The 25,699-nt window shown below is 44.7% G+C and overlaps 1 pseudogene; it reads left to right on the forward strand.

Annotated features, from left to right (window-relative positions):
- Nucleotides 1–19,912: 19,912 nt before the first annotated feature.
- Nucleotides 19,913–20,031, forward strand: LOC134951207 (5S ribosomal RNA; annotated as a pseudogene).
- The last annotated feature ends 5,668 nt before the right edge of the window (nucleotides 20,032–25,699 follow it).

Here is a 25,699-nt window from a genome sequence, read left to right on the forward strand (position 1 = left end):
TGCAATGAATGGGAAAGGATGACTGTGCATGACGGGGAAAAGTTTCCCCGGGTAGGTAGTTTTAACCCAGAAGTGTTACAGAATTTAAGGAGAAGAGTTTGCCTGATTAAATCTTCAAAAAGGCGTATTAAACATTATGATTATTTAACATTGTGGCAACAGGAAGGTGAAATACAAAGGGGGTTGGCGCAAGCCACTGGATCTAACCCTATCAGGAAACTGATAGCCACTGCACCCCCACCACCGTACATACCTGGAGAGAAATTGGTTGCAGAGAATGGCACTCAGGGTTATGTTAAATGTGTAGAAGTTAAGGATAATGCAACCAAAGTAATTAATGCTAACACTAATCCGTGCAAGTTGTACCCTGTTTTGAACTTTCCCCAGGATTGTGACCAAGAGGATGAGCCCACAACAATATCAGCACTCTCCCTAGCAGCCACCATATCAGAAACAGCAGTGGGCACGACCCAACCCGTAAGATTAGTAGCAAAGGCCCCTAGCGGAGGGACAGGTGAGGTCGTATCGACTGGTAAGTACGGCACCATACACTATGCTGAAACCATTTCACCACATGTTGTAGAATCTACTCAGAATGATGTTATTGGACTTAATCCCGTTAGGGTAATAGCAGTGCCAAATGGGAAAACCGAAGCTTCAGGAGCAACTCCTGTCAGAAACATCGCCATGCACTGTCCCTTTTCCCGAGCAGAATTAAGATCAATGATGTCTGAATTCCCTGATCCTAGGAAAGACTTAGTTGCATGTCAAAAGTATATTAGGGAGCTAGGAAATTCTGCAGAGCCAAATAACAAAGATTGGAGGACAGTTTTGAGGGCATGTTTACCCCCCAGTGTTGATCCGTTAAAGTTTATTGCTGATTGCAAGTTAGATGAGGAAGTACCACTAACAGACGAGTATAATCAGGATAATGTAAAAAGAATCAACTTACAATTAGGGGTATATTTTCCTGCAGTATTTAAGTGGAATAAAATCTTTACAATAAAACAAAAAGAAGGTGAATCCACACCAGAGTATTTTCACCGGGCTCTGCAGGATATGACTAGGTACACTGGTATAGATGACATTAAAACTAATGTACACCACAGGGAAGTAGCTGTTTCAGTATTAATGGATGGTCTAAAGGAGGTTTTAAGGAATAGAATACAAACCACTAGGCCTGATTGGAGAGGTATGTCAGTGGATGCATTGGGAGAGGCTGCTGCAGGGCATGATCGGAATATCATCAGACACAGGGAGTCACAGAGTGATAAGTTAATGGCTGTAAGCATACAGGCCCTCACTACCCGGCCACCTCAGCCCAGAACTGTGACCCCTGTGGGTAAGTCAAGAGGTATAAAATGTTATAGTTGTCACAGAGAGGGACACATGTCACGTGATTGTAAAGCAAGACAAATACAAAATTCATATCAATCCCCTAGACAACGACCTGATACGAGACATTGGGATCAAGGACCGAAAGGGCGGAGCTATGAGCCACATGCAGGGGAAACAAAAAGGTATCCCCCAAGAAGAGACTGGCAAATCTCTGATAGTTCCCATCTACCCCCACCACAACTAAATTGCTGCCAGCGCGATTCAGGGAGGTCACCATACCCAATAGGGGTGTGGCCACACCTGTAATCTGCAGCCAGTGAAATTGATTGCAAGTCTTGGAAGTGAACCCGAGATCACAATTGATGTAGCTGGTAAATCATTAAATTTCCTTGTAGATACGGGGGCGGCCAAATCAGTGATAAATTCGACAGTGGGCATGAGAACCACTGGTAAGACAATTCCAGCCATGGGAGTAACGGGAGTAGTACAGCACTACCCTGTTAGCAAACCAGCAGAGATTACAATAGGGCCCTTGCATACCAAGCATTCCTTTTTGCTGGCTGCATCGGCACCGACTAATCTCCTGGGAAGAGATTTATTGTGTAAAATGGGGTGTGTCATTTATTGTACTCCTAAAGGTGTATTCTTAGACATACCTGAGAATCACGCTCAGGAAGTACGAGACATGCTAGACTCCCCATCAAAATTAATGTCACATACCATTATGATAAATAGGAGTTCATCCCAGGTAGAAGAAATGACATCCCAAATACCAGAGTCACTTTGGACTAAAGATGGACAAGACACTGGATTAATGGCAAACGTAGCTCCAGTAGTTGTGCAAGTAAAAGATGGTAGGATAGCTCCAAAAATCCCACAATACCCTCTGAAGCCAGAGGTGGAGTTAGGAGTATACCCCGTAATAGAGCGCTTGCTACAACAGGGCATTCTGGTGAGAACATCCAGCACTGCCAATAGTCCCATCTTCCCTGTGAAAAAGAGTGGGGGGAGGGGTTACAGGCTAGTGCAGGATCTAAGGGGGATTAACAAAATAGTTGAGAGTCAGTTCCCCGTAGTGCCAAATCCAGCTGTCATCCTTATGCAAATCCCTCCCACTGCGAAATTTTTCACTGTTATTGACCTCTGCTCCGCCTTCTTCTCGGTACCTCTGCACCCTGACAGCCAATATTTGTTTGCATTCACATACAGAGGAGTCCAATACACATGGACTCAATTACCACAAGGTTTCATAGACAGTCCAAGTATATTTTCACAGGCTTTGCATGATTGTTTACAGTCTTTCCAACCAGGGAGTGGATCAGTATTGATCCAGTATGTGGATGATTAACTACTATGTTCAGATTCACTGGAAGCGTCCCTGAAAGATACGAAACAGCTCCTGTTTCATCTTTCAGACACAGGACACAAGGTTTCCAAAGACAAGTTGCAATTATGCCAGACTAAAGTAAAATATCTGGGACACTGTCTGACACAAGGACTGAGACACCTGACCGCTGATAGAATTCAAGCAATTCGAGACATGACACTGCCACAAACTCAGCAACAGATCAGAACATTTCTAGGAATGTGTGGGTATTGCCGTAACTGGATCCCAGGTTTTTCCATTCTAGCATTACCTTTGCAGGAGATGGTCTCATCAAACAAACCTGATCGGATTTCGCATACAGACGAATCCGAGATGGCATTTGAGAGACTTAAACAGTGCCTAACGCAGGCACCAGCATTAGGTATGCCAGACTATGGAAAACCCTTTGAGCTGTACGGAACAGAAAGTGCTGGTTGCGCGGCAGGCGTCCTAACCCAAAAGCACGGTGATGCCAGCAGGCCGGTAGCATACTACAGCGCTCAGCTAGATACGGTAGCGCGATCCCTCCCCACATGCTTGCGAAGTGTCGCTGCGATAGCATTGCTAGTAACAAAAAGCGAAGATGTAGTGCTAGGACACAACCTCACAATCCATACACCTCATGCGGTGTCAGCCTTACTAAATTCTGCTCAAACCAGACATGTCTCATCTGCACGGTTTACAAGGTGGGAATTAGCACTAATGGCTCCTGTAAACATCACCATAAAGAGATGCAGTGCACTAAATCCAGCAACGTATCTCCCAGGTGTGCCTGGACAGGCACAAAGGGTGGGGGATGAGAGTGATGGTGAAGGAGGATTTGGTACAGACACTGACTTACATGATTGTATGGAATATTTGACCCAAAATTTCACGGCAAGGCCTGACATCAGTGACAACCCACTGGAAGATGTAGATCTTACTTTCTACACTGACGGTAGTTGTCACAGACAGACGGACTCGGGAGACTTGTGTACTGGATACGCAGTCGTAGATGACCAAGGCACCATAGAAGCAGAACCGCTAGGCCCACCTCACTCAGCCCAGGTTGCTGAACTGGTTGCCCTAACCAGAGCATGTGAATTGGCTAAGGGCAAAACAGCCAATATCTATACCGACTCTAGATACGCCTTCGGGGTAGTCCATGATTTCGGAGCCCTATGGCGCCTCAGAAATTTCATGACGGCAGCTGGTACACCGGTAGCGCATGCAGCTCACATCAAAAGGCTTCTAACAGCGATACAGGAACCTGACAGAGTGGCTGTTATCAAGTGTAAAGCACATACATATAGCCAAGACCCGGTATCACTTGGTAACAGCCGAGCAGACGAAGCTGCTAAGTCAGCAGCTGGTACCCCCAGACAGACAGACACCACACAACTGATGGTATTTAGTACCGTCAACACACAGAAATGGTGTGAAATGCAAAATTTGTGTTCCACACAGGAAAAGGCAGTTTGGAGGGCAAAAGGATATGGCCAGGAGTCCTCAGGACTCTGGACAGATGGACAGGGTAAACCAGTGGCACCCAGAGCATACCTTCCAAGTTTAGCGGAAGCAGCACATGGGCTGACTCATCTGGGCAAGGAAGGGATGTGCAAGTTGGTAAGAGCATATTGGTGCGCCCCAGGATTTTCTTCCCATGCGGGAAAGAGGGCAATGACATGCCTCACCTGCTTGAGGAAGAATATCGGAAAGGCAATACCAACAGAACCTTCTCATATCCCACCTACAGGCGGCCCTTTTCAGGTGATACAAATTGATTTCATACAATTACCCCCTTGTCGAAATTTGAAGTATGTACTAGTTTGTATAGATGTGTTTTCAAATTGGGTCGAAGCATTTCCTGCGGCCACAAATACCGCAATGTTTACTGCTAAGAAAATTGTACAGGAATTTGTGTGTAGATACGGTATCCCTAGAATAATTGAAAGTGATAGGGGTACCCATTTTACAGGTGATGTCTTTCAAGGAATGTGTAAGTTGATGGGAATTGATAGTAAGCTGCACACTCCGTACCGCCCCCAGGCGAGTGCGAAGGTAGAAAGAGTGAACAGCACTATTAAAAATAAATTGAGCAAAGTTATGGCAGAAACAGGATTGACATGGCCAGAAGCTTTGCCCATTGTATTATACAGCATCAGAACCACTCCCAGGTCCCCTCTTAATCTGTCCCCTTTTGAAATTCTGTTCGGTTGACAACCGCATGTTATGATTAACCCTCAGGATGATTTTAAGTGTAACAATGAAGTGACTGTAAAGTATTTGGTTAAGATGAGTAAACAGCTAAGGAATCAGAATGATAATTTGAAGCTAGTGATTCCTGATCTGCCAGATAGTAATTGTCATGACATTGAACCTGGGGATTATGTAATGATACGGAATTTTCTACGCTCAGGTTGCCTTATTGACAGATGGGAAGGACCATACCAAGTCTTATTGATTAGCACGACAGCATTGAAGGTTGCCGAGAGAGAGACTTGGGTTCATTCGTCCCATTGTAAGAAGGTTGCTGATCCAGAGAGGTCCCGTGATAAAGAACAGACGGTAGAGGAAGTTGTATCACTGAAGTGTCTGTTTCAGGAGGACTGAGACGGCACCTGAGCATTGAGAATAATAAGATCGGAGGCAGTTGTCGATTCCCTGTTCCCTTTTATTGTTTTTCTCCACTTCCCATCCCATCTCCCTCAATTATTTCTTTCCCCCTTCTCATTCTTCTCCATTTCCTCCTATAAGATGGACTTGCCCCAAGAGACTGTGATCCGGATTTTCCTGTTGACCATGATGTTGACCAGAGCAGTCTGTTCCAGCGAGAGTACCATGGAGGTCGAGAGAGGTTCTGGAATGGGTTCTGATGACAGAGATGGAGGCGTAGATTTCCAACAACAACATAATCACCGAGTAAAGGCGAGTATCAGAAAACGATCTGGTAGCATTGACAATAGAAGGAATTGTGAAGGATTGTTAGCGGAAGAGAACTGTATCTGTAGACTCTGTGACAGTGTAGTTGAGGATGGGTGTATCAAGAAATGCCAATCCAGTTTTAATATCCACATGGACCGGCATCCATTGAGTGACTATCACTCCTTAGTGGGTAAAGTGTTAAATCAGACAGATTGTTGGGTATGCTCTCAAGTACCTCAAGGCCATAGCAAATCAGGGTTAGTACCATTCCCTCTAACTATAGGGGAGGTACTTGAGCTAAGTGGTGGGAGGCCGGTGGACAGGAGGTTTAATATCTCCAGTCCTCCTAGTTTGAAGCTCCACCAATATCATGTGGATAGATCCCTAGTATGTTTTAACATTTCCAATCCCCGAAAGCCGGGAAATTGGGAAGTGTCATGGAACAACCAAACCATGACCTTTTCATACAGAGCCGATAGAATGCCTACAGATACAGAACTTATACGCCACATAGCTGGTAGTGGAAAATATTTCCGATATAGGTATACCCTAGGAAGTAGGATCATGAGAGTTGGAGAAGTATCACCAGGATACTGTGCACATATCGTACAAACAGATACGTGTACTAAACAGATGGGAGAATTAGGGTTAGGAGATTTCATATGGAAAATTTGTAATATGGTAATGTCCTATTCCGTCCCATATGTTCTCCCCGATGATGCATACTTCATATGCGGGAGGAAGGCGTATAAGTGGCTTGCCCCAAACTCAGAAGGGTTATGTTATATTGGAAAAGTACTGCCTGAGGTAATGACCATATCCCACACTAAAATGAAGGATATTCACCGCAGTGCCCAAGCTCCTTATACTCACACTCATTACGAGCACATCGTTAAACGGCACCTGATAGAAAGAACAGAGCATCCGGCCTCTGACCTGATCCATGAATCCACCGTGATTCAATTCCTAATCGCGTTAGATATCACTCGTACCGCCAGAGGAGTGATAAATTATAAATATATATCTGCGCTTGCAAATTTATTAGACAATATCACTGAAATGTATGATGACACATTCAGGTATACCGGAAGGGAGCTCCAAGCTTATAAAACAGAACTGGTTCAGCATAGGATGATTCTCAATTATCTCACAGCTGTGACAGGCGGGTATTGTGTTACCCTAGCGACTCAGTATGGAATAAAGTGCTGCACGTATATTACAAACAGCACAGAGGACCCGGCCGAGGTCATAGATCAAAAGATGGATGACATTTTGCAATTAAAATGGGAGTTTCGAAGGAAACACAATCTCACCCTTGCCGCTGTGGGTAATGAGCTGACCGGTTGGGTGACATGGTTGAACCCACGAAATTGGTTCTCTGGTTTAGGAGAATGGACCCAAGGTATTATCATGGATGTAGGGAAATTTCTTTTGTGTATTCTGGGTGTCATCATATTGGTCGGTCTGATATTTAGATGCGTTCGGGTTTTAACAAAGTGTAAACGTAGCGCCCGAGTGATGAGTTTAAGAAGTGAAGATACTGTAATAACAACGACTGATTTGATTTACGACCCAACCATTGAGACAATGTTGTGATGAAAATGTGATTCCACGGTCCGTTTCTTTCACCCGTTTCTCCTTTGTTTTCCTCCAAGGTACAAAGACATCCGCATGGAAGAAGAATTTGACAACCTTTTACACAGACAACTGATGGACTATGCCATAGACCCCCATATCCCTAGTAACTTTAACTTTACGCTAGCCCAACACTTTTTGTAAGTCTATGGACATTGAAAAAGCTTTTTGCACACCGTTTATAGCAAAAGCATCGTGAGACTACAGTCAACATGTACATCGAGACAAGACAAGACACAGACAAGACCTCAATCAGCAAATGTACATTAAACTCACATAGTTTACGACTGCATTTACCATAATTGCTCTTTATCTTCATTTCTACAACCTTCAGGTAATAACACACATAGTCGATAGGGAATATAGGCACAGATATCAGCACTCACATATCCCTCCATTCATGTATCATCAACTAAAATGTGCTCCCCCATTTTGTTGCAACCAAAAGCCGAGAAGAGCTTGGTAAAGTTTGACAGCCCATCCACAGACCCTTAATACGGGATAAGAAGGAATTCAAATGTATACTTCGCAATACCTCGAAGCTTGATTTAAAACACGTACGGCATGATGATACATGACCCCCCAAACATGGATTCATACACACATGCTTCTGCTATCTCACTAGGTCATACCGTTTTCCCACCTTCTCCTCTTCTCCCCTACCCAATCATAGAAATGTATTATACATGACATATATTTTTCTCTTTTTGAACTGTTTTAGGAAGTGGCAGTTATTGGTGACTGCCAAAGGGTGGACTGTCAAAGTCAGAAAAATATCACGCTGCACATTGCCATATATGCACCTCGTGCGTGTGCACGCTGCACGAGCATGAGCTCTCCCGTGCGTGCGTATACTCGCGGTCGCGTGCACCCGCGGGCGCGCGGTATGCGCATTTACGGTAGAGTTTGTGTGCGTCTAGCGGGCGATTGAATCATAACATAATTTAGTCATATAATGTATTTTGTAGATTATGGTCCCTTTGATAGAATCTGAAAGTTTAGTTAATATAGCATGTTCTGGGACAAAGAGATTCCTCTTTGTTTGATACGAAGGGTCAGACAGGGGTTACACAGTGGTGTTTAGTATCCATCGGAAGAGAATATAATTAGCAATATTCCGGTGTTGGTTTGAAGCGGATTACTCGCTCGTGCGTATAGTTATGGACATAAGAAGTTTATGGACATTTACTATATTTGCACTTTATTACCCATGCGGCGGGAAACCCAGTTTCCTTCCCACCTGAGCAGTTTGAAATAGTCACAGCCCACCTGTATGAACCAACCTATGACCTTTTGTTATAATGCAGAGACGAATTCCTGTGTCCAATGAACAATAAGAATGTAGGGACCATTGTACTGTACTGTGTGTAAGTGTATATAAAGACAAGCCGATCTGGGCCAGCTCTCTACTCTTCTCAACGGTTCTCATCACTGATAATCGGGGCTGGATATCCAGAAAGGCGCTTGCGATTGTTCCCCTTGTGCGTAAGTTCTCTGCAACCATATTTATCTCCTATTTTGTTGTAAGCCATTCTCTCTCTCCTTCCCCCTTAAATGTAATTGTGTCTTTGTTATATTTTAACGTGTAGTAACTCGGTTAGGTATTTTATGTTAGTTTGGTAGTGTATAACTTGTATTGTGTATTCTTTTGCGATTGAACGTTCATTCATTCCCTTAAAAGGTGTTAGACCCTTAGACCGGTATTTGAGTGTTTATTATATTGCTAAAGGGTTCTCAGAGCGTAAGAATCGCTCATACAGCTTTCTAACTAACAAGGTTACACTGTGTTGCATTTACACCTTATCACTGCACAAAGGTTTACAATATAAGTACATTGTTTAGGATATTGTTACAAAGTTTTAACTCTGTGAGCGTCAGCGCCGCTCGTGATCTCCTCGTGGTCCCGAGCGTCCGCTACACTGATAGCGTATCATTACGTTAGTCGGCAGCCTATAGCGTGCTTGCCTTTACGCATTAAGCCGTGAGCGAACGTGCCTCTCGTGCGTCTCGTCCACGGCTAAGCGTCCGCTACGCTGAGTACGTACCCTTACGGTACCACTTACTCTAATAGCGTACTGAGTCTTTTAACCTTTTAGCGTGTTTTATATAGGATATATATTAGGCTTTTACACTACACATGCCAGCATGCCCTGCCACAGTTGCAGCACCCCCAAATAGAAAAGTTGTGGCAGGGCATGCTGAGAGGTTTAGTTCCACAACAGCTGTAGTTTAACACCCCTAACGTAAGAGGCCAGCCTTATACCATAATTGCAAGCTATTGTATTATTATTTTGCTGTGAAAAATATAACCCATTAAAAGAGATATATTTACCTCTCTAGGGAACAACCAGCCATGTTGGTTCTCCTCTGTAATCTGGAACAATTCAGAGTTGCCAAGTACCCGGGAGTCATGAGCACGACCCAGCCAGCTGATGAAGACATCTGTGATACTGAACAGTATATGTATTAGCTGTGTTTAACAATACACATCATGGGTCCAGCAAAACACAACATACTACTTACCAATACTTATGGTCCACTACAGCCTGCAGGATGATGGAGTGCCAGCCTTTTCGGTTGTAGTAATCGGCTGGGTTGTCTCTGGGGGCATCTATGGCTCCAGCACACTGGGGATATTTACGTCACAGGAAACCTTTTATGGTATCATCCAGCCGGTCACCTTGCGGTAAGGAGATGAAGCGGTGGTAAAGGGTTTCCAGCAAAGCCTGGATCACTTTCCGCACTAGCACACACACCATCGATATGCCTACACCGAACAACCAGGGGATGGTGCTGTATTCCCCCGATGTTGCATACCACCAGAACACAATCACCAGTCTCCTGCATGGCTCGATGGTCTTGCAGTAGTTGGTGCTTCCCCTGGTGAGTGCTGGAGTGAGAAGTTCCAGCAGGCAGTAAAACGTAGCACGCAACATCCAAAAGTGTGCCATCCACTGATCTGGCTGAAAAGCTTCCACGGTCGCCCAGAAAGCTTGTCCATGCCTGTGGTCTCTGGTCCACAATGATCGATTAGTAGCGCTGGTAAATCTCAGGGTAGACATAATTCTGGCCAAAATCAGGGCTCTCCTCCTGCGCAAATACCGGCGTCGAGTATTAGCTCTCTCAGCCAGAAATTGCTCCCTTCTCCTCTTGGTATAAGTCTGTGCCAGGTAGCACAGTGCAAGCAGCTGCATCAGGCTCTCATTTGCTGTGTGAAATAGCAAGAACTCAGGAACTCTGGGCTACTCAGCAGTAACTCGTCGGCCATGGTTAATGCAATGCAGTGAGCAGTCACCACCCACTTTTCATGACATCATCTCTGTGTGCCATAAAAACAGTCCATTTCTTATGACACATAGGCCCTCATTCCGAGTTGTTCGCTCCCTAGCAGATTTTAGCAGCATTGCACATGCTAGGCCGCCGCCCTCTGGGAGTGTATCTTAGCTTAGCAGAATTGCGAACGAAAGATTAGCAGAATTGCGAATAAATAATTCTTAGCAGTTTCTGAGTAGCTTGAGACTTACTCCTACACTGCGATCAGCTCAGCCCGTTTCGTTCCTTGTTTGACGTCACAAACACGCCCTGCGTTCGGTCAGCCACTCCCCGTTTCTCCAGACACTCCCGCGTTTTATCCTGGCATGCCTGCGTTTTCCCGCACACTCCCAGAAAACGGTCAGTTTCCGCCCAGAAACACCCACTTCCTGTCAATCACACTCCGATCACTTCAACAATGAAAATTCTTCGTTCGGCCGTGAGTAAATCTACAAAGTTTTGTGCAAAAATACTTAGCGCATGCGCGCTGCGTACCATGCGCATGCGCATTTTTGCCTTAATCGCTCATTTGCAAAAATCAGCAACGAGCGAACAACTCAGAATGACCCCCATAGTCTATTGCAGGGCTGACACAGGTTCTGTCTGAAAGGGGTCGACCAGGGAATAATCCGGGTTAAACGTGCTGTGTGAAAGGGGGTTAGAAACTGTAACCCGGGTTTTCCTGGGTTTTCCAAATCCGGAAACCCCCCGGATTTTTAGATTTTTCTGCCTGAAAGGGGTATAAGCCTCTCAGTTTCAGCTATTGTGGTGCATTTTACTTGTAAGTTTATACCTTGCTGTGCCCAACTGCGTGTTTCACTTAAATACTATGGGCGGGATGTATTAAGATACATCGCCGCCCCTCGCCACTTATTGCAGCGATGTTGATCGCATATGTACTAATATATGCGATCAATATCGCAATGCGGTGATGGAGGCCCCCGTGATACCTGTGAGGTGGTCTGCGGGGGGTCTCCGTCACCTCCCCGGGATCTTCACACTACCTAGACGCCGGGAAGCAGCAGCAGGCTGTCCCCGGCACCTCCTCCTCCCCCCTGCAGCCGGAAGGACCTCTGGCTGCGTTGCTAGTGGGAGGAGGAGATTACCTTCAGGGTCCAGGGCAGCCTGGAGGAAGGTATGCCGGGGGGAGGGGGGTCGGCGTCTGCGGCGGGGGGTGGCGGAGGCGGTGGGTTGCGGCGGTCGATGATAAGCCCATAGGCTTCTATAGGGTATCGCCATCCAGAGATGGCGAAACCCTGGATGGCGAAAAACTGGTGGTAGGGTCTTAGTAAATTTGAAAATGCGGTATAACCCCTGTTTTCAGGGGTTTTACAGCATTTTATCTTTTGTACATCCCGCCCTATCTCTGAGCTGCAGCTGTTATGTTGCACATCACTAGTAGCATAACCGCTAGCTTTAATGTGGCAAGCACGACTGTCAAGCAGGGTGTTATGCAGAGCACTATTACCTCAGACTCTCACCTTAGGTGGGTACACACTGGCAGATATATAGCGGGTCTGTCGGCCAGTGTGTACGGCCGATATATCTGTGAACTCCGTCGTTCACAGACATATCGCATCGGCCCTGCAGCACAGCCGACGGCCGATATATCTACCGATATATTGGTACGTCGCTGTGTGTGTACGGGCGGTCGGGCGACCGCCCGTACATATGCTGCGGTAGCCGGCGGTGATTGACAGCTGAACAGGGCAGGCGTGTGTGCACGCCTGCCCAGTTCATGACGTCAGTCCCCAACGGATCGGCCAGTGTGTATGCTCAACACACTGCCCAATCCGTCCATAGATATGATATATCTATCTATCAGTGTGTACCCACCTTTAGGCTAAGTGGTAGTGAGAAAAGTACTATGAACTCCCTTCACTGGCTCTTTCTGAACTACCTTTACCAGCCCTGGTTGTCTTGACAGGACTCACTAAAGCAATACACTGCCTCAGAGAAAACCGGACTGAACTCAACACAACACTGTGCTAAGCTCTGCTTTTACACCTTTGTTCTCGAGCATGTTTCATTTTCTGCTGTCAGCTGGTGACAGCTCTTCCCCATGCTTCTCAGCTTGCGCCACCTCTGTTTCTCAGTAACTCCTGTGATATAGTTTGTGGGTAGGCCACTCCACACTGATCCCCGATGCCAGCATTAACCCATACCAAGCTGTGTTACACTGTGTACAATTATTAGCGAGTCAACATGCATTTAATGTTATCGTAGGTGAGAGAATAATTAATATAGCTATGTATGTGGAACATCAAACTAATTATTAGTGGCTGAATGGGCCATCCAATGAGGTTTAGAAGAATATAGCATTATTATTATTATTATTATTATTATTATTATGGCATTATTGGTTTAATAAAGATTATCATCCCAAACTCCTTATTTCCTTAAAGTATTACCTGCTATTTTGCTCTGCAAGCGCAACAAAATCTTCTTTCATTGCTACTCATATGTGAATCTTTATAGAGTATTTTTCCAGTTATGTGGTGTCATATATTTTACTACTTTTACTATTTATCAGCTAATGCTGTTTTAGGGCTAGTTACATTTATCACTAGTCAAAGCTTTTCTTTCTTTCTTTCTTTCTTTTTATTTTCATGAAGTGAGGCCTTGGCTTTAATCTGTGACTCAGGTGCAAACCATGTTTGCAATCCTGCGGGTTAGGCACATGTAAACAATTGTTATTTACTGACAGTTATGTATATAGAACACATATATTCTGCAACACTTTACAAACAATAGTTAGTCATTCACATAAGTGTCCTAGTGGAGATTACAGTGTATCCCTGACCACATACTGTATACACACACACATACTATTCTATAATATTAATAAAATTGTTCCTTTGTATGTATGTTCGCGATAAACTCAAGAGCTACTGAACCGGTTTTGATTGGGTTTTCACTGTAATCTTCCTTGAGATCGTCCAAGGAATATAGGCTATGAATCATCGCTATCATATTCATTGGCTAATTAGCAAACGAAATCATTAACGTATACCTCTCAACTGTCCCGATTTTCACGGGACAGTCACGTTTTTTGGGCAATGTCCTGCTGCCCCACCTGTGCATCACAGTGTTCCGTGGGGGAAGGGGGGGGTGTAGTTTTGATGCTCCTCATTACTCACTGCTCTGCTTATAGCAGCAGTGAATAGACGCTGTGTGCATGGGAGACAGAGGGACTGGGAGCATGGCCAGCAGCTCACAGAGCACTGGGCACGCCCCTTTAGTGACGAAAACAGGAGGTGTGGCTCGCGGCCGTGGCATTCCTGCAAAGCCACATCTCTTTTTACTGAGGCCACAGCCCTTTTTTGGGGCACTCCGCATAGCTGCACAGAGGAGTCCCGGCTTGCTAGTCTAGGATGTTGGGAGGTATGTTAACTCATCGAATCGTCTCTGTTGTCATGCCATAGGGCAGGTAATGCGGGGTCAGAGCCACACATGGGTAATGGAGGGGGAGGGTGACAGAGGCTCACATGGGTAATGGGGCTCATAATAATAGGACACCCCCTGTCATTTAGGAAAATGTTTATTTTATTCAAGTGCAGCAACACAGTGTGCAAATATAGGGTAGGAGGGCCAAGGGGGTGCCAGTTAGTGATGTGGGGTGCAGTGCAGTGCGCTGAGGGAACTAATACTGTCTGGTCCCTGACTGCAGTGCTGCGGACTCAGATGGGTGGCGGCCATTTCGTGGCTTCTAGCTGGCTGCTCAGGGTCTTCACAGGCTCCATTCACTGTGTTGCTGCACGTGAATAAAATATTTCCTAAATGACATGGGCGCGTTGGTGCCCCATTCTGAATCTGCCTACTGCCGTTTGAATTTAAACATTTACAATTTCCAGTTAGGATATGTTGTGGAATGACAATAAGCAAACTTTAAGGTCATAGCAATGATAAAGAAAGAAGGAACCTCTGGCGCTACATGGTAGTAAAAGAATAACAGTTACAATCTTGTGTGTAATTTAGTAAAATTTATTTTGAACAACATAAATGAAAGTTACCCTAAAAATTGGTCCTTAACAAATATATTCAGGGTTTGTAGAGCACCCCGCGTTATCCCTTCAGAGATACAGGTGACCGTAGGGAGGGGGGGGGGGGCACAAATCCCAATGCCTAGTAACACACAAATTAATAATTAATAAAGATGTCTTGGTATAGACACAGTGCTAATACACCCTGTTTGAAAACGAAATGGAAAGGGTATGATAGGTAATTTCTATGGTATTAGATGTAATGCACAAAGGAACACTATAGGGAGAGGGGGGGGGATATAAAAACAGTATAAAACAATATATTAATGATTCAATAATACAATATAGTATTTCCAGCTGTTTGTGCTTTTGTTAAGTGCGTTTATAATTGTCCCTCTTCCGGGTTGCTTAATGCCCGGTTTTCCCTGTGTGTGGGGTCCGTTATCGTTAGAGAGCCTGTTTTCTCCCTTTAATTGCAATCTGTCCTCTGCCCATTTTGGGTCTGTCTATGTGATTAGTGGACAAAATCTTTATCCAGCGTCTGTTAAAAAGCAGTGTCTGTTTGAGTTGGTTTCACTTACATATCTTCGTCCCCTACGGGACTGGTGGTCTTTCTCCTTGGGCGATAGCGAGTTAAAACGTCTCTCCCCCGGAGTGTTTCCTGCAGGCGCCTGCAGAGCTGGTCCTCGTGGAACTCATAGCACGGTAGCTTTAATGCAATAAGAAGCAACTCATTGCAACATTTAGCAATTGTATCCCTCACAAGGTAGCATCCATTCTCATCTGTGCCTGAGAAGGACTACACAGTGTAAATTATATCTGGAAGTTATATACAATTCCCAGATTCAATATATACTGAGAGAACATTTAAAAAGACTGTAATTGCTAATTAAATTTTATTAGAGACTCCAGTCTCTGGTGAAAATTGCTACACCTACTGGCAGGTAGCATAAAGAATATGCACATTAGACAAGACTGATAGGGGTATCAGAATTAACACAATGCGATTAGTGAGTAAAGTGTACCTGCCTGATGCATAATATATGACTAGTACTGATCTGCCTGAGATAAACAAAACCAATCCCAAAGTGTATGAGCTATCGTTTGTGTATACAATATTTCCTCCGATGCTATTCGGTGTGCTGACAGCATAGACTGAGAGCACAAGTCTATAAAGACATCTGAAAATCTCTAGGAGGTTTTCTGAAAATCACTACATAAGTGTATCAGTGAGAGACAGGCTCCTATGTATAAGAAAACCACAACACTTGATATTAATATTTGTGGATAAGTAAACACAATAGATAGAAGAATATCCACAGACGCTTACAGCTTAGACTGAGAGCGCAAGGTGGAATTTCAAGTAAGTGTGGAATAATGATTAAATACAGTCACGCTGACAGCTGAGACTGAGAGCGAGGAGTCCTGTCTTTTAGGAATTATTGTAAGAAGGTCCTATCAGACGATATGCTGTAAATACATACACGGCAGGATCTAACTACCCTGTAAGAAGGATTTAAGGATCATAAAGGTGGTAGTACGGATCTTAATTGGTATCTAGCAGATCAGTTTTGGGAATATTTGTCCTACAGAAACCAACAAACACTGTATTACTGACGTAAAATCCAGGCAAAGTTCACGGTTAATTTAATAATGAGATCACATTCTGATAGCTTCAATTTTTAGATACAAAAGGTCATAGAACCTGGAATATATTCAAAATAAGTATATATAGATATAAGACATTGCACAGCACAGTGGGTTTTGAGAGTGTGGGTTTTTAAGATTACATGTTACACCTTGTCTCACATTTGTCTTCATATATTTTAATATTTCACAGTACTTGGCTTTTTAACTGAAAATACCAATAAAAGTTATATTTTAATAAATACATTTTGTTTGAGTGCAATTCTTCCCTTTCCTTTGAAACCAGTTTCTTATATTGGCAACAATATAACTTGTGGCAGCACCCCCCTAGATTGACCAGTTATTAGGCAATATATCATATGATGGGGTATTCCATAATATAATTAAATTAACTTCTATACTAGTGCAGTAGTTTTCCCATTTCCTTTTCCCCCATAATTACTATATTGTATTATTGAATCATTAATATATTGTTTTATACTGTTTTTATATCCATCCCCCCCGCCCCTCCCTATAGTGTTCCCTTGTGCATTACATCTAATACCATAGAAATTACCTATCATACCCTTTCCATGTCGTTTTCAAACAGGGTGTTTTAGCACTGTCTATACCAAGACATCTTTATTCATTATTAATTTGTGTGTTACTAGGCATTGGGATTTGTGGCCCCCTCTACGGTCACCTGTATCTCTGAAGGGATAACGCGTGGTGCTCTACAAACCCCGAATATATTTGTTAAGGACCAATTTTTAGGGTAACTTTTATTTATGTTGTTCAAAATAAATGTTACTAAATTACACACAAGATTGTAACTGTTATTCTTTTACTACCATGTAGTGCCAGAGGTTCCTTCTTTCTTTATCATTGCTATTTCCAAACTGAGGAATACCTGAAAAGATTTCCTCGCGGTAACCTAGGCTGCACAGGTAGTACTTCAATATACTTACATAAAGATCTATTGGAGGGAGCGCAGACCACACCCCCAACTGTACAAAACTTTAAGGTCAGTCCAGTAATGTCGTCGGTGTAGACTTGCACAGCAAGGTCTTCTCATATGGTCAGTTATACATGGGTCTCTCCCGTATCAGTAATGCATATTTGCCTACTCTCCCGGAAAGTCCTATCAGGTCATACACATACTTTCAAACTTTGTGCTGCTGTGTTTCTGTGTGCTGGTGTCCGCTCCTCAGTGTCCCTCCAGGGGCTCTCTTGGGTCTGTGTGGAGGGGTTAGTCAGTGGGCTAAGCTGTATTACGGTTGTCCAAAATGTCTGTGGACATGGTTATGTGTACTGCGTGTAACTCAACCCCCACTTCAGCGGGGTCACTCATGTGTGAACAATGTTCTTTGTCACCACAGGGACACAGTTCACAGGCACCCGACTGGCTAGATAGCTTCAAAAGCATGATTCAGAATGTAAATTTAGAATTGGTGGCTGCTAAAAGAGAGACAGGTGCTAAGACAATCTATCGATTGTGTGGCTAAGGCTACAGATGCCAAGAAGGCTTATCAGCCCCTCTAGTGGTATCCCATAAACGCTCACTGCCTCAGGTATTACAGTCTGATTCTGACTCTGATCAGCTGGATGTGGATGATGATGATATGGACGAGGACAGCTCTCTGTCCTCTGGAGTGGAAGCTCTCATCTTTGCTATTAGAGAGGTCCTCCACATACCAGATCAGGAGGCGGAACCAGATGAGGAATTATATTTTAATTTTAGACTGAAGACCTCAGCAGCTTTTCCTGTGTCTAAATGTGCGTTGACACAACATCGTGGTCAAACAAGAGGTCAATAAACGGGGTTGCTTTTGCTTGGAACTTGACTAGTGTTGGTAGAAGGGTACATGAGTCATAATTAAATTAGGTCAGCAAGAAATAAACCATAGATACAGACCTCATTAGTAGAGCAGCTAATCAAAAGTCATAGGAGTATAGTCCATATTGCACACTATGCCAATTACCAATAAAAGCTTGGTAAAAACATGGATGTAGACTCTATATCCATGGTAAAGCAAATATATATTGAATTATTGAAACCAGACTGTCAAATATTTCAATTATCAAACTTAATTTAACAATACATTAAATCAGGTGATTTAAATGAATGATTAAAAAAAAATCATGTGATTTAAATCATGATTTAAATCGGGACACCCTGGGAATGCTGTCACAATACAGACAGTCAGGAGACCGACAGTGGGTTCCCGATGGCCAGAATCCCGACACATCCCGGTAAGTATTTTCTACCTACCCCTAATCCTAATCCACCCCTCCCTCAGCCTAACCCTAACCTCCCCCCTCCTGCAGTCTAACCTTAACCTGTCCCACAGCCTAGCCCTAACCCTCCCCCTAGTGCCTAACCCCCAACCTTAGTACTTACCTCTGGGATGTGTCAGGAATCTGACTGCCATCCACCTTCTCATAGCAATTATTACTAAGTAATGCCCTTGATTTCCGGGGCCTGCCCTTAGCTCTAATCTCTATTCCCTCAACCAACATGGTGTCTCTAATTTCGCGAGACCTCGTCCACCTATCAGGTCTCCGCCTCTCATTCTAACCTCCGCAATTACATCACCTAGCAACCGCGGACTCCAGTGGTAATTCACTGGTCGTTCACACGTCCTCATTGGCTAATTGCACCTTCCAGCTGCTTTAAAAACCTGCTCCCCCACCGGACCGCACGGAACCCGGAAGTGAACAAGCCCTAAGGGTGAAACTCGTTTTCTGCGGGGGGCTCCGTCCACACAGTCCCACAGTGGCATTATCCTAAACACCTGTTCGGCTTTCCTGGCTTTCTGGTTGATTGGAGATTCGTAAGCCCCCTCTATCTTGTGGACCTATGCCACAGATAGCAACATTCTATTTAGGGAGATTTATATTATTTTCTTTCCCTTATTACACTTGTTATTTTTCAGTGTGATTTTGTTGTTAAGGGGCTTCTCCATAATATGAACCAAATTCTCAGTTTCTTTCTTAACTGAGACCAGGACAGCGTCATCATTATTAATTTTTATCTCCTACATATATATATATATCGATAGATTAATTGGCATCAATATTATTATAGATTTATTTCTCTTCTTGTAAACACTGACATTTTTGCTGCATTTTTTTCTTTCCATATTGGGACGATTTTTTCATGTTTTTTTTCTTCGGATGGTCATATACCCTGCTTTGTGTAATTCCCTTACAAAGCCCCATATCACCTATATCTTACAATTGACATATGGTGCCTTTAATTGTATTCTACCTAATACTGTGAGAACTTGTTCACATTATATCATATATTCCTCACCTTGTTAAGGAGCATACCCTCTTTTAATTAAGATTTTCATGTGTATGTTATAATAAGATTTTCAATCACACCAGTATCTAAGGGTGAGACACCAGGGAATTTTTCCCATTACTATTAGAAGATCCAGTCCTCAGTAATTATATTTTGTGTAGCAGCAAAATCTTTTTATTATCCTGCTAAAGCTATTAGCCTATTATATCCAAATTGTTATCTAATTAACTGGTTATCACATTCTTTATTCACTAATTTCGTGGACTCTCATTCATGATTCCCGGAACATTGTACCACAACAGTGGGAACTTTTGAACCGAGTCTAACGTGGAAAGCAAATCCACATATTTTCACCAACTTTTTTTATTCTCCATCTCCTCTCTGTTTCTTCCAATTTCTTATTTCTTATATAGGTGCACTCTCATTGGTGTACACATAAATCTCTACTACCATACCACGCTGTCAGCGCCCGATCTCGTCCGATCTTGGAAGCTAAACAGCGTTGGGCCGGGTTAGTATCAGGAAAGGTGACTGCCTGCGAATACCTGGTGTTGTAGAGCAGGAATTAACTTCCTCCTTCATGTGACATTAAACACCAACAGCAGTATCACCACTAACTCTATTCCGTATTTCTCCATCACAGTGTTTACAATATTAACAGTTTTTTGACTGTAATATGATGCCTACAATTCTGCCTGTAAATATGGTATTTATATGTAATTCAGGTGTATAATCCCTAGAGTGGTGACCACTGATTACCATTCTAGTTATTCATAGTTTAATTATTTGGACTTTCCTTATAAAAACTGTTTTGACCAACCCCCGGTTCCATTAATACAGAAACCCTGTACTGGTCAGGGGAAATGGGGGTATGACAATTCAATGTCTACAACCTTTCCAAATACTCTTTGAAATAAAGAGACCAGAACAATTTTAACATTTTCACAAATCTTTATTTTCTTCATAGATCTTTGGGAAGGGCAATTTTGTTTTAATATTGTTAATAAAAGTTATGTCTTAAGCATTCTCTAAATGTCACAACTGAGGGCTGGTGCTGACCAGGGGGAAGCCTCAGTTGTAGGGGCTGAGGTATATGTGTACCTGGGAGGCAGTACAGGGTTCTTGGACATGCAGGGAACCTTTAGAACAAATGCCCGAAGGCGTGACCAAGACAACGAAGGAAAGTTCAAAGGTTTTATTAAACACAGTTCAGAGGAATACTGATGATAGCAAACCGATGGTGACTTGGGATCGATGGCGGAACACCGATGGTAACTTGGGATCGATGGCGGAACACCGATGATGACTTGGAATCGATGGCGGAACACCGATGGTGACTTGGGATCGATGGCGGAACACCGATGGTGACTTGGGATCGATGGCGGAACACCGATGGTGGCTTGGGATCGATGGCGGAACACCGATGGTGACTTGGGATCGATGGTGGAACACCGATGGTGACGAGATCGATGGTTACTGGCAGGGCAGAGCACTGCTGGAAGCTGGTGTCGGTAACTGCCAGTCACAGGATGCAATGATGAGACACTGCAGAGTCAGGCTGTACTGCAGAGAAAGTCCATGGGAGGACTGCACACTGGAATCACTGAAGACAATTGAAGCACTGACCTCTTTCCACCCCAGGAACAGGATATTTATACCTGCTGGGAAGCAGGGATTGGCTGGCTGATTAACCAGAGACCAGAGTGCAGCTGCTGTGTAATCAGGCTGAGAGCAGAGTGCAGCTGATAGGCTGAAAGGTAACATGTGATTAGGAAAACATGGCTGCGCCCATGTTAGCTTTTGGAGGGAAAGATTGTTTGTAACTTGAATGTGAGCTTTAACCATGAAGCTGCCAGAATCACAGTAAAGAGATTTGAGACAATGAGATGCAGCGTGCTGCACACAGACAGTGCAGATGGAATCCAGGCTTGGAACACTGGGACAGTCTCAGGAGGCATTTGGAAGGTAAATACGGATAAGGAATTACCTGGATCGTGACAGCACCCCCTCCTTTAGGAGTGGCCCCAGGACACTTCTTATAAATTCTTTACCTAAACAAACGGAAGAATCTAGATTGAACCAGAGGAGACTGTACTGGACCTATGGACGAGACCAAATTAAGTCCAGACAACCTTGAACCGGTTGAGACCGGCGGAGACTTTAGACCGACGGATAGGACCGGATTAGATCCGAAGGTATTGGAATCGGCTGGAACCGAAGGAGGCTGATCCGGACAGACGGCTGGGACCGGATTGGGTCCAGAAAAGCTTGAACCGGCTGGGGCCGGAGGAGTCTTCGGATTGACGGTTGAATCAGCTGGAACTGAAGGAGTCTTTGGACAGACGGATGGAACCGGATTGAGTCTAAAGACAGTTGAATCAGCTGGAACTAAAGGAGTCAGAATCCGGTTAGAACCGGAATGAGTGGTATCCGAGTGTTCAGTTAGACCATCCTGGACCTGGTCCATGCTGGATGCCAACAGGGTGGTGCTCTCTGAAGACGGCAAACAGGAGTTAATAACTGCATCTGTAGCACAAAAATTTCCATCTGGGAACTTGGCTCTGGATACTTCCCTTGGGACTGAAACTTTGGTGACCCCTCCTGGGGTTGATGAATCAGACACCTCTCTCAGGGTTGTTTTCTCCAGCACCCCTCCTGGGGTTGACAGATCAGAAACTCCTTTTTGAGAAGACTCATATGCCCCTACTAGAGCTTGAACATTGGATACCCCTTCTTGGGCTGTAGACACAGACGCCCCTTCTTGGGCTGTAGACACAGACGCCCCTTCTTGGGTTGTAGACACAGACGCCCCTTCTTGGGTTGTAGACACAGACGCCCCTTCTTGGGTTGTAGACACAGACGCCCCTTCTTGGGCTGTAGACACAGACGCCCCTTCTTGGGCTGTAGACACAGACGCCCCTTCTTGGGCTGTAGACACAGACGCCCCTTCTTGGGCTGTAGACACAGACGCCCCTTCTTGGGCTGTAGACACAGACGCCCCTTCTTGGGCTGAGTAAAGAGCGTCATCATTCCAGAAAAGTTCGGACGCTAAGATCTGGTACTGTACCAGATATTTACCGACTGTTCGTGTCCCCTGACGTAGCCGGAGGATATCAGAGGAGGCAGAGGTCACACGACCTGGTTCATCAAAGATGCGCCTGAAGGTTGCCACGAAATCTGCATATGAAGAGAGCAGGGCATCAGACTTCTCCCATAGAGGTGATACCCAATCGAGGGCGGAGCCACTGAGGAGGGAGATAATGTAAGCAACCTTGGTGCGGTCAGTTGGGAAACTGCCAGGCTGTAACTCAAAATATATCTCACACTGATTTAGGAAACCCCGACAGGCTTTTGGGGAACCATCAAACTTGGCAGGTGTCGGTAAATGGAGACAAGGAGCAGAAACGGGAATGGTAGGTGGGGATACCACCAAAGGTACTGCAGTCGGCACACTGGATGCCCCTGAACCACGGAGGGTTACTTGTATTCCATCCAGCCGAGAGGAGAGGTCCTGGAGACAGCGGATCACATGGCCCTGTGCAGTCTCCTGACGTTCAAGGCAGGCTGCAAGTTCTTGCATCGGCCTGGTCGCTTGGACCTGGTCTCCAGCCGGATCCATTAGGTCAGTGCTTACTGTCACAACTGAGGGCTGGTGCTGACCAGGGGGAAGCCTCAGTTGTAGGGGCTGAGGTATATGTGTACCTGGGAGGCAGTACAGGGTTCTTAGACATGCAGGGAACCTTTAGAACAAATGCCCGAAGGCGTGACCAAGACAACGAAGGAAAGTTCAAAGGTTTTATTAAACACAGTTCAGAGGAATACTGATGATAGCAAACCGATGGTGACTTGGGATCGATGGCGGAACATCGATGGTAACTTGGGATCGATGGCGGAACACCGATGATGACTTGGTATCGATGGCGGAACACCGATGGTGACTTGGGATCGATGGCGGAACACCGATGGTGACTTGGGATCGATGGCGGAACACCGATGGTGACTTGGGATCGATGGCGGAACACCGATGGTGACTGGAGATCGATGGTTACTGGCAGGGCAGAGCACTGCTGGAAGCTGGTGTCGGTAACTGCCAGTCACAGGATGCAATGATGAGACACTGCAGAGTCAGGCTGTACTGCAGAGAAAGTCCATGGGAGGACTGCACACTGGAATCACTGAAGACAATTGAAGCACTGACCTCTTTCCACCCCAGGAACAGGATATTTATACCTGCTGGGAAGCAGGGATTGACTGGCTGATTAACCAGAGACCAAAGTGCAGCTGCTGTGTAATCAGGCTGAGAGCAGAGTGCAGCTGATAGGCTGAAAGGTAACATGTGATTAGGAAAACATGGCTGCGCCCATGTTAGCTTTTGGAGAGAAAGATTGTTTGTAACTTGAATGTGAGCTTTAACCATGAAGCTGCCAGAATCACAGTAAAGAGATTTGAGACAATGAGATGCAGCGTGCTGCACACAGACAGTGCAGATGGAATCCAGGCTTGGAACACTGGGACAGTCTCAGGAGGCATTTGGAAGGTAAATACGGATAAGGAATTACCTGGATCGTGACACTAAATTTTCATACATTATCAACTTTTTCTCTCAAGAGTGCGCCCACACAAGAGCCTTCTGTTCTCTCCCATTGCAAGTCTGCGTACTTTCTGGCTCTGGGTGCACCACCAACCAGGACAGCATACCATAGAAAAAATGGTAATATACGTTTTTTTCTCCCTATTAATAAGGGTAACACACTGTCCAATTTTGGTCCTTTTCTCTCGAATTTATAAATTATTATACTTAAATAAACCCTGTGCCAGATCGCCCGTTGTCTTTCTGCCAGGATCCTGCTGTCAGTCTTTCACTGTGACCACATCCCATAAGGACACCATCACACCAGTTCTGGTGGCTGCAAATATTGCCTAAAGAAACATTCTAAACAATTCCAAAGTTGTGTATATAAAATAAAATAGGAGACACGGGGGCCAGGGAACAAGTGAGGTATTATAGTCATCAGGGAGCTACGGAATAGATGCAAGGTCAGAGTAGGGATCATGCGATTCAAGTATAAAGAGAAGTAGGTAGCAAGTCCTCCAGGAGGCAGAGAATGGATTCCCGAAATCTGGAGACTCAGTGGTAGATCTAGGCAGATCTGGATATACAAGAATCAGGTAAACCAGGAAGCAGGGATTATGGACCTCCAGCACAACTGTGTAAGATCCCTAGAGCCACAGAGAGGGTCTTCTGCCTACAACATCTGCCTGTTTTTCGCTTAGTGAATTGAGCACAAACCGGTACTTAGGATGTTGCCAAGTCTTAAACCTCAAGCAGTAAAGACTTACACAATTAACTGGAGACTGCGGGATGATTGGCGCTGTAGCTGTCCGGAGCCCCGGTTGCCTGGCAACCCGTAGGCCCACCGGGCATTGCAGCTGGATGACATGGTGTCCCGGTTTCCTAGAAACAACCAAGACAGTTGCAGAGACAAGCTGCAGCGGTCGCTTGTAATAGCAGGTCCTCCAGGTGTTAGAGAATAGGATCCCAGAATCTGGAAATCTATGCAGTAGGAGAACTAGGTGACATATCTGATACAAGATTAAGGGGAAACAGAAATTATTTCTTTGATATTGCCTTCCACTAGCATATTTCTATAATATTTTCATATACTATATAACAAGATCATCACACAAGGTATAGGCAATGAATGATAGAAGGAGGTCGACTGTGCGACATTACACCATACAACCTACAGATGTGTCCTCATTCAACTATCGTATTTGTGCTATATGGTGCAAGATGCTTCTTGTGACACAGAAGCCACGCCACTGATTGCTAGTTTCGTACGTTCTCATTTTAGTAGTTTTTTGCACACCACATAGCGCCGTAACACACGCGCCAGTTTTTGCCAGCCGGGAAAAAGCCGGATGGCTTTTCCCGTGCCAGTATTGTAATTAACAGTATGAGGGGTAGGATCCTTGCACACTGCACGGCCCCAGCCCGGCTGCCGGGTTGCAGCCGGAAATATCCACTGGAAGGTCCGGCTGCCGGGCTGGGGCCGTGCCGTCTTTGAAGGCAGTGGACCGTGTGTGTGAATTAGAGCTTTCACACACAATGGGTTTTGTTTTAAGCCGTGTCTGCTGCTTCGCATGCGCACAGCATTACACATCGCTCAAAGCCGTTGTGTGTGACTCTGCCGGATGGCAAAAAGTTTGTCCGGCTTTTTGCCATCC

Source organism: Pseudophryne corroboree, chromosome 8 (assembly GCF_028390025.1).
Source record: "Pseudophryne corroboree isolate aPseCor3 chromosome 8, aPseCor3.hap2, whole genome shotgun sequence".
Taxonomy (NCBI): domain Eukaryota; kingdom Metazoa; phylum Chordata; class Amphibia; order Anura; family Myobatrachidae; genus Pseudophryne; species Pseudophryne corroboree.